The sequence below is a fragment of the Fopius arisanus genome, unplaced genomic scaffold, assembly GCF_000806365.1.
Source record: "Fopius arisanus strain USDA-PBARC FA_bdor unplaced genomic scaffold, ASM80636v1 scaffold00101, whole genome shotgun sequence".
In the NCBI taxonomy this organism is placed as follows: Eukaryota; Metazoa; Arthropoda; class Insecta; order Hymenoptera; family Braconidae; genus Fopius; species Fopius arisanus.
In genome coordinates this window covers 356,474-365,918 of record NW_011887840.1, presented here as the reverse complement: position 1 = coordinate 365,918, position 9,445 = coordinate 356,474, and the positions used below count along the sequence as shown (strand labels likewise).

Sequence of the window (9,445 nt, the reverse complement as noted above, 5' to 3'; positions counted from 1 at the left end):
TAAACCTAACTTAATCTATCAAAAATAACATGTATTAATTAGAGGGCAAGGGGGGGGGCGCAAAATTCTGCCTCGTCACATACTATCTATTGTGTCGTATAACAAGCCTGAATTAAATAAGAAGGTAAGAATTTTTTGAGCTTCTTTATTAAAAATGTCGTTCTATCGCTTTCAAAGTTACGGCATATAATACGATCATTAAGGAAAAAAACTAAGACTTCGTTATGAATTTGCAAAGACATTTGGAGGTATTTAAATCTAATCGTATGGTCTTTACAAAATATATGAGGTACTACACCTTCCTTCTGTCAAGATTGTAGAAAGGTCATCAATGTCATAAGTTTAACCTCATTTCTCAATGATGCCTTTAAGTCACTCAATAAAGTTACAGGTATTTGTCCACACAGGTATTTTGTGACGTTTCATTAACTTATGTTGGTTAAAAATCATTGTTTTTAAACTAATAATTTACAATAGCTTTTTTTATTAGTTATTTAGGGATCTTGGGATGTCGAGTAGATAACAACTGATTGGTTTTAATGAAGAAATATATTAAGAAAGATAATTATACACTCGTCTCTCGCGTCGTTCTCAACAACGTGTGTGGCAGCAACAGTTGCCAGGCTACATACGCATGCGCGTCATCTGTACGCAATAAGGTAACAACAATCTATACATGTATATATTGTAACGTGGTAGTTTTCTTTCGACCGTTCGTCGGTTTATGAGATGTCCAGACGAGAAGTAAATCATTGGCGAGGCAAGAGTCTGTCTTTTCTTTAATCTCTTGGATTTTGTTTTGTCGTTTCTTATTTTTTTTTTTATTATATCGAGTCACGTTTCACCGCTCATTTCGGACTCATCGTGGGACTTTTTGGAAGTGCTCTCGCAATTTTAGTCTGGATGGAGAAGCACGAGTTTTCGGAGGATATTTTTGGGATTTCCGCCACACGCGAGGAGTTGCACGAAGGAATCGAGCGATGGCGCCAGCGTCCGAGCCCACAAATTATGGGACTCAATTGAAACTTCACGGCGAATCTATACAAGGTTAAAAGCTATGCTATATAATTTGTTATTTTGCGAGACTCTTGAAAATGTTACGAATTGTTGTCACGATTTTTTATTAACAGCAATTAAGGGAGTCCGATTATTAATTTTATTAGAATGTCGGGCCCAAATATGGATTTATTCTTGAAAAATCCTCTGTTACCTTTGGCGACATTAATATTGGCCAATCGGATAGTCTCGCGAAGGTGACGGACCAATCATGTCGTTGTCTGATTTTGTCACCTGTTGAGCATAGTCGCTACGCCGTTAACGAACACTTCTCGTTTGGACGCCGGACCAGTGACAGCAAAACTATTAGTTGTAAATTTTGATTTTTGTGAAGACGTTCTCGGGCGAAGGGAAAAGACCACGGAGGATATAGCCGAGTCTGGGAGATTCCTCACTGCTCTGGGACCTCATTTAATAAAGTTCGGTGAGCGGTGGATTTATTAAAAAGTGTTTATTGTATTTCGAAGCATTTTTGAATCTCTCGTTCTTGTTAATTATTGAACTCATTGTCCATGGCATTGACGCCATTTTCGAGTATTCCGATTTCTGGTTTGTTTAGTCTCGTTCGGTAGAGTCATTATAATTTTGTTAACGTTTAATTCCAATGACTCGTTATGATATTGAGTTTTCCTTGACTTAGAAATATCGTGGTCTTAACTGAGTAATTTAACGACTCTTGCCTCTCTCCTAAATTATATTTTGGAATTTATTTTTGCCTCTATTATCGATTTTCTTTTGTCTGGCGAAGTATTATAATCTCGAGGTCAGTGTTGTTATCCTCGAGGTTTTACTTGATATTATCGTGGCCTGTAAAGCCACAAATACTTTTGATTGAATTTTATTTAATAAAATTTCTCTTTTTAGCATTGGAAGTGGAATTGCAACGTCTGTCGACGTTCGAGTTTTGTGTTTTGCCGGTAACCCTTTCGGTTACTTTCGACGTTTGTTTACGTTCTCTCGAGGCAATTCCCCTCTGAATTGCTTAACTCTCTTCGTTTTATTGTATGAGTGGACACGCTTGTTCCTTGTGATAAATGTACATTCCGTCACCGTATGAAAATTCTGACATAACAATTACTAACTGTTTTATCGACTTCTTAGAATCTTGACCCTAGCATTTTTTATTTATTCTGACTTGTTATTTTCGACTAGTAATTTTACTTATTGACTCATGGTTAGGGTATTTGTTGGTAAATTATTTGTTTGTGTCTTTGTTAATTAATTTATTTTCTTTGTGACCGAGGACAACGTGATCCCATAGTTGAGAGTAAGACGGGGTTTTTGAGATACTTTATTTTGTTCCGATAACTTATGATATTATTAAATCAAGAATTTGTTACCCCGCAAACATTGAATTAATTTTCAGTTCAAATAACCCAGCCATTTCAGAATCTTAGGGCAGTATTCGGAACCCAGCCGCCTCCGCGGTTGTTATATTGGCTAGTTGGCAACTGTCCTTAATGTTAATTGGTAATTTCGATTTTTGGCCGTTTTTGATAAAAAAACGTCCTGGCGCCTAACATTTAGTCGATCGAGGTTGGTCGTCGAAGGCTGCGTATATTTCTCTCTTCTTCCGCGGAGAGCGAAAATACGTCACAATACATATCATGAGTGGAGAAATGAGAGCAGTCGCTACACTCCAACACTCCCTCCCGACTGCATCAGCTGCCTCTGTGGAACTTGTAAAACACGCTTTGTTCTTTTACGTGGATTCTGTGATATCCAAAAACCTATATAAATAGTTTTTATTCAATTTCATAAATATTAACTACTGTAAATACCTTCACTGAATATTAAATTCCACTTTCAATAAATCAGTCCAATTTCACCATCACGGAAATAAAAATGCAAAATCATCAAAAATTAATTTCACCATACACGTGAGTGCATTCGCCTTTCGCTAGAATGCCACATGTCAGGGCAGTGAACCTCACCGGCGAAATCACGCGCTATCAAAATTGCTGAATTGACAGGTCAATTCCCTTCAAGAATAAAAAGTGGGAAAATCACACCAGAATTTCCACCAATTAAAAGTCAATTCGTGTAACCACCACAAACCGATCCGCTCTCCAAAATCCAAAAGACAAACCAGTCTAGAAACAACCGTCAGAGCGATAATTTGACTTGGCAGAAATTACTTTCCGGAATCGATCTGTCTCTTCTGATCCTCCCATACTATAATTCGCAACTGATTCGATATAGTGCGCGGTAACCTATTGAATAATAGTAAATAGCTAAACGGACTGAAGTGTACAGGGATACTGCATCCTTGAATCGAAAGTAGGAGTGTTTCTTGCATATTGAGAGGACTAATTCATTAGTTTCCGTGGTTGTGGACATTCTCAAAACTCTTAAATTTTGTTTATTAATTATAAGCGAGTGGGTGAACGTGGCAGAATAAGAAGTATTCATAATAGGATCAGAGACTACTCTTATTCTGGTGAAGAAAGACGATTGTGTCACCGAAGGATCCACGCCTATCCATAAGAAAGGATTACAATAATAATACTGCTCAACTGTGAGTCTCAAAGAATTAGTTTCACACTTTTCAATTTCAAAGTAATCAGCTATCAAAATCTATAAAGAACTATTCAGGGATGAATATTTAATCGTTACTACCTTTTTGTTAAATAAATTGTGTTATACATAAAATTCTAGATTCAAACCAACACTTTTAATTGTATTTCCAAAGAGTTTAGAAATAGAAGATTACTTTTGAGCATAAAATTTCCTCGGAATCATTTGATTATTCTTAATCCCTGAATTCCTATCCCTATTTCAATATTTTAAATTAACAACACAATCAAGGTAAGAATGAAAATCAAACCTAGCGTCGTCCAAATCAAACGTAAAATATAAAAATATTTAGCTTCATTCAAGATTTCTAACTTAGCTTTTCCATATTTTTATATGAAAAGTTCTAGTTCTTGTTTTCCGGAAATAATTCTATTATACAATAGTTGTCCTCCGACGCTGACAACGTCTCCGGACATAACAATTTTTTGTTACCTAGATTAAACATACAAAGAAATTTATTAAATGTTGGCGTTCATAATTCTATCTACTTGTCGTTTATACAGGTCAAATGCTAGTAGCTTAGTAAATACATCTGCCAGCTGATCTCTGGATGATATCCAGTTGATTTTTATCAGATTCAGTTTGACACACTCCTTTATATGATGTGCTTTAACATCAACGATGTGTCTCAGTCTATTTCCACCGTTCGTCTCTGCACTTATTGTTGCCGCTTTATTGTCACACCATAAAGTCATAGGCAATGGAGGTTCTACTAGAATCAGTTTCAGAGAATTGTAGATCGAGAGCATTTCTTGGCTTGCCTCGCTCATAGGTACATATTCTGCTTGACAGGTTGACAGAGCTACATAAGATTCTTTCTGAGTTCTCCAGGAGATTGAATCGCCAAACAACTTGATAACATAACCACACGTTGTCAGACTATTTTTGCAATCCGCAGAGTTAGCGTCTGAATATCCTTCAATGTCGTAATATTCTCCAGAGTATTTAAGACCTAATGATTTCGTACCTTTCAAGTATCTTAATACTCGTCTCACCATCAGCCAATCGTCATCTGTAGGATCTATCTAATGCCTGCTCAGAACATTGACTGAATAAGGAATATCAGCTCTCATTGTACTGGCCAAGTACAGGAGACTGCCTATCACTTCTCTATATGGAGAATTTATTTTAACTCGGTCATTCCTAATCACCTCTCCATCAATATCACATTCTCTCAATTTTCTTTCGTGATTGGAAGCCAACCTTATGAATCCATTCTCCCTGTCTCGTCGAATGGAAATACTTAAGAATTCTTTTGGCTCACCTATAATGGTCATTTCAAATTCTGAACTCAACTTCAGTTTGACTTCTTCTAGTTTGTTTTTGTCATTGCTAGTCAACAAGATATCATCGACATAGAGCAAAAGGATCAAAAATCTATCACCTCCTCTCCGTGTAAATAGACATGGTTCCAGATCTGAGTTTGTTGAACCGAGATTGAATGCTACCTCAGTGAATTTCATATTTCATATTCAGTCCAAAGAGATGGCTCTTTGGACTGATTTTCAATCCATAAAGAGCCCTTTCTATCTTACACACCATTTCTCTTCTCTCATTGTCTGAATGAAGAGATCCTTCTGGAATCTCTATATAGATTTCCTCGTCTATCTCACCATTCAAGAATGCCGTTTTGACATCTAATTGACACACCTCAAGATCATATTTATTAACAATAGCAAGGACTGCTCTTACCAATGCTATTCTTGATACAGCGGCATATATTTCCCTCAATTCATAAACATTAGTGTCTTTAAAGCCACGAGTCACCAATCATGCTTTCCATCTCAACTTTCCATTTGGCTCTGTCTTTCTTTTAAAAACCCATTTCGAGTCAACGATGTTGACCTTCTTGCCATTCTTAATTCGTATTGGTCTTTTAACTAATCTCCAAACCTTGTTCTTAGCCATAGAATTTAGCTCTTCATTAATTGCCATTTTCCAATTTTCCTTACCTTTACTCCTCATTGCTTCTTTGAAATTCAATGGATCTGAATTGATAACAGCCAACAATGCATGATGGAATTCATCATTCAGTTCATCTAAATTGCCCTCATTTTGTTCTATTGCGCTTGCCATGAGAATACTTGAATTTAATTTTTCTTCGATTCATTGAGAGTTTGAGCTTTTCATCTCCATTTGACCTTCACCTACACCTGTCATCTCACCTTTGGATTCAATTGTCTCTTTTCTAGGTCTTCCTCTTTTTTGCTTACTCTCTCCCTCCGAATTTAATATTCCTTCAGATGTACTATTCTTATCAGCAAATTTGATGAACCACTCACTTGGATTAATTGTTTCTTGAGCCAATGAAAAATCTTTAATTTGATTCTTATTGAATATATCGCCATAGACAATCTTCTCATTGAACCTAACATTTCTGCTTTCATAATATTTACCAGATTCTAGTTTCAGAAACTGGTATCCTGTAGGCGTATATCCAATAAGAGTTACACATATCGCTTCAGGTCCGAACTTTGGGTCTGTCTTTCTCGGAACTTTCACATAAGCTACACACCCAAACCTTCGAATTTGATTTATTTTAATGTCATGACTTGGGGCAAATTCTTCTAGTGGTGTTTTCATTTGATTCGACTTATGAGGAGTTCTGTTATAAGCGTACACTGCTGAAGACAGTGCCAGATCTCACATATACTCGGGGAGTTTAGCATCAAACATATACGTTCTGACCTTTTTCTGTATCGTCTGATTGAAGCGTTCAGCTACTCCATTGTGTTGCGGAGTGTCAGGATACGCTAATTGAAGTTCTGCTCCTAATTTGTTCAGAACCTCGATGGTATATCCTCCAGTGAACTCTGTTCCCTGATCAGACCTTAAATAATATACCTTCGAATCGTATCCTAACAAGTTTCTTCCACTTCTGAAGTGGAGCTACAGCTCTCGTCCGCGTTTCAGGAAAAGACGATGTATTAAATTTCGAGACTAGACAGACCTCACAATCTAAAATTGAATCATCGAAGATAGCTTCACTTAACTTTTTGTTCTCAGGATATTTTGCTTGCAAAGCCTTTAAGTAGGGAATGGATGCATGACCAAGTCGTACATGCCATAACATTGCCCCATGATTTTTCTTAAATTTATTGTCTTCACCTTTAAATGAATATACTTCTTCAGTTGGTTCTTCATCCTGTAATTTGTCCATATTATGAAACAATCGGTCCGATACTGTGTAATCAAAGTTTGAATGTTTACTAATCAAATTGTTGACTTTTTCCTTTTCATCTATACTTTCTCCTTTTCCTCTGAGCTTTTGTCTGAATTTACTTCAATTTCTTTTGTAATTTCTTTTTCTTCTACTTTCGGATTACTGTCTGTTTCCCCTTTTTGACTACTTGCTTTTTCTTCGATCGATTCAATTTGTCGTCTAGCCGCAATACTACGCGTGACATATCTAACATCTCCTGTCCCAGGTAGGTAGTCATTCTTTTAGTCATGCCTTTTCTTATCGTCTTATTATCTGAATCACCACCCTTTATCTCTAGTTCTATAACCCAATAAGGTCTTCTATACGCACCCCTTATAATAGACTCATTAGTTATTGGATCAAAAATATCGACTTGTTTATTGTCCAGATATATTGCAAGACTCATTTCAGCAAATCTCCTTAAAGACAATAAATTAGCTTGCAGTGCTTCCGCAAAAATTACCGAATCAATTTCTAATTTGTTACCGTTCATTATTTCACTTTCGACATTTCCTATTCCCTCAGTTTGGAGATCAGCAGATCTGTCATTATTAGCGCACCTAATCACACATACATTTTCATCACTGAATGTTTTAAAGATAAGTTTCGAGTCGGATAAATGCTCAGTAGCTCCTGAGTGAGCTAGGAACTCTGATATCAAATTTCCTCTATTCAAGTCCATCATATCAGCGTAGAGAGTTTCACCTTTTACTCCATCATAATCGATTTCCATAGAAGTGTCTGATTCATCTTTTTGACTGGAATTTATTGTCTTACCTCTAGTTTTCCCGCCTTCGTTATCAGAGACCTTGTCTCCAGTTCTCACTGAGTTCGACCTAGTCCAGGTTGTGGATTTTTGGTAGCCCGATCTACCTCTGCCTCGACTGGATCCTTTGTTGTTACTAAATCGCCCTCGTTTATTCTCATTCTGACCTCCGTCATCTGCCGTTCGCTTGATGCCACCTCGACTTGCACTCTCCCGAGGATAACGACCCCTCGATCTGAAGTTTCTCGAGCCACCTGACGGTTGCCTCGTTCCTTGACATGTTGGACACTCCTTTGCCTTGTGGCCGATACCGTTGAATTTGTAGCAGACCTTTTGACCCTCATTAGGACAGTTTGGAGCAATGTGATCGTAACGCCCACATGAGAAACACCATCTGTTGGTTTTGTCAGCTAGCTTGGCAGCTCTGATATTGTTTTTGGTTCCAATAACCTGATTGGTTGCTGCCTCATGATGCCGAATAATAGCTTTCAGTTGATCATAAGTAATAGGAGGTCTGTCATGCAGCTTATTTACTTTCTCACACGTTTGTAAGTCAGGTATTGAGACCATCACTGCATTGAACAGAGCATCCTTCTTCTCCGCATCATATAGAGGTATCGATCCAGGGCGATTTCCGTAATTCGTGATCTTCTCTTCAAATTTTTGCAGGAATTCATTTATTGTCTCTTTTCCTTTGATATAATTTATGTTATTAAGATAGTTCCTGACAGCAAATGAAGTTACGTTGTGTTCACATATTTTAATTTCCTTCAACTGTTCTAACATTTCAACTGGATCTTTGTACTTCATTATTTTTGAATGATAATCTCTGTGAAGATTAATGAAATATCTCTAACTTGAAACTTTTGCTTTTCAAGAGTGTTCTCATCACCAGAGCAATTTATGGTTTTATCAATGATGTGCAAAAGTTCATAAGTTCTCAATTCTGATTGAAATAGATCATAAAAGTGTTCATACTTTGTCTTACTGTCAAACACGTAATCCCTTTTGATCCCTATATTTTTGTTGGGGAGACATAACTTGATAGCCTCTGCTAGTTCTTGTGCAGAATCTTTAGTGGATTTTACATGACTGACCTGTAACTTGTGACGTGACATTTTCCAATCGACCGAAAATGCCCATCACCTTCGCCCTTCCTCCCTCTAGCCTCCTCGCCGATATTCAACTTAACTTAAATCGGGACCTACAGAAAGGTTGCCGGGCGCCAGCTAATTTTTCTGATCGAGAAACGAGCAACTCGAAAATCTAAACCTAATTTAAAACCGCAAAACGTATCACTAACCCGTACTTATCTCTAATTCAGCAAGGGGGTTGAGGGAGAAGTAACGGATACCTGCGCTGCTCAGTATGCTAGGTTGTGGAGAGAGGGGTGGATTCGGGGAAAAGGGCAAAAATGTTCAAATAAATAATTTCTCGAAACCGTATTAACTTTTCCAGAACTAACTAATTTTTACTAAAGCGAACCCGAGCACTGATGTCAGAGATTTCCCAGTCGACCGAGGCCGACGGTATTCAATTCACCCGCCATGGCGGTGACGATTTCCAACAAAAACGAAAGGTAGAAGAACGAAAAGTAGAAGAGAAAAAAAATAGAAAAGTGACCCCAGATAATTCCACGAGTCCTCAGGAGAGGCTCGGGATTTCCCCAAAAACTACTATGGCCCCATAACAAAAGAAATAGATAATAAATAACATTAAATAATAAATAATAAACTTTTCCCATGGGTGGATTACCGAACTCCAACTCCACGTAATTCCGCGGGCCCTCGGGAGAGGTCCGGGACTAATCCCCAAGAAAAAAACGAGTTACATATTATTTATTA

General features: G+C 37.4%; 1 protein-coding gene across 1 annotated transcript in view; it reads left to right on the top strand.

Annotated features, from left to right (window-relative positions):
- Positions 1-1,364: 1,364 nt before the first annotated feature.
- Positions 1,365-9,445, top strand: part of LOC105271098 (homeobox protein DBX1-B) — a 352,648-nt gene continuing 344,567 nt past the window's right edge. Inside the window, exon 1 of the mRNA XM_011312432.1 lies at positions 1,365-1,480. The gene's annotated coding sequence lies outside the window, so the exon portion shown is untranslated. The remainder of the gene's footprint in view (positions 1,481-9,445) is intronic.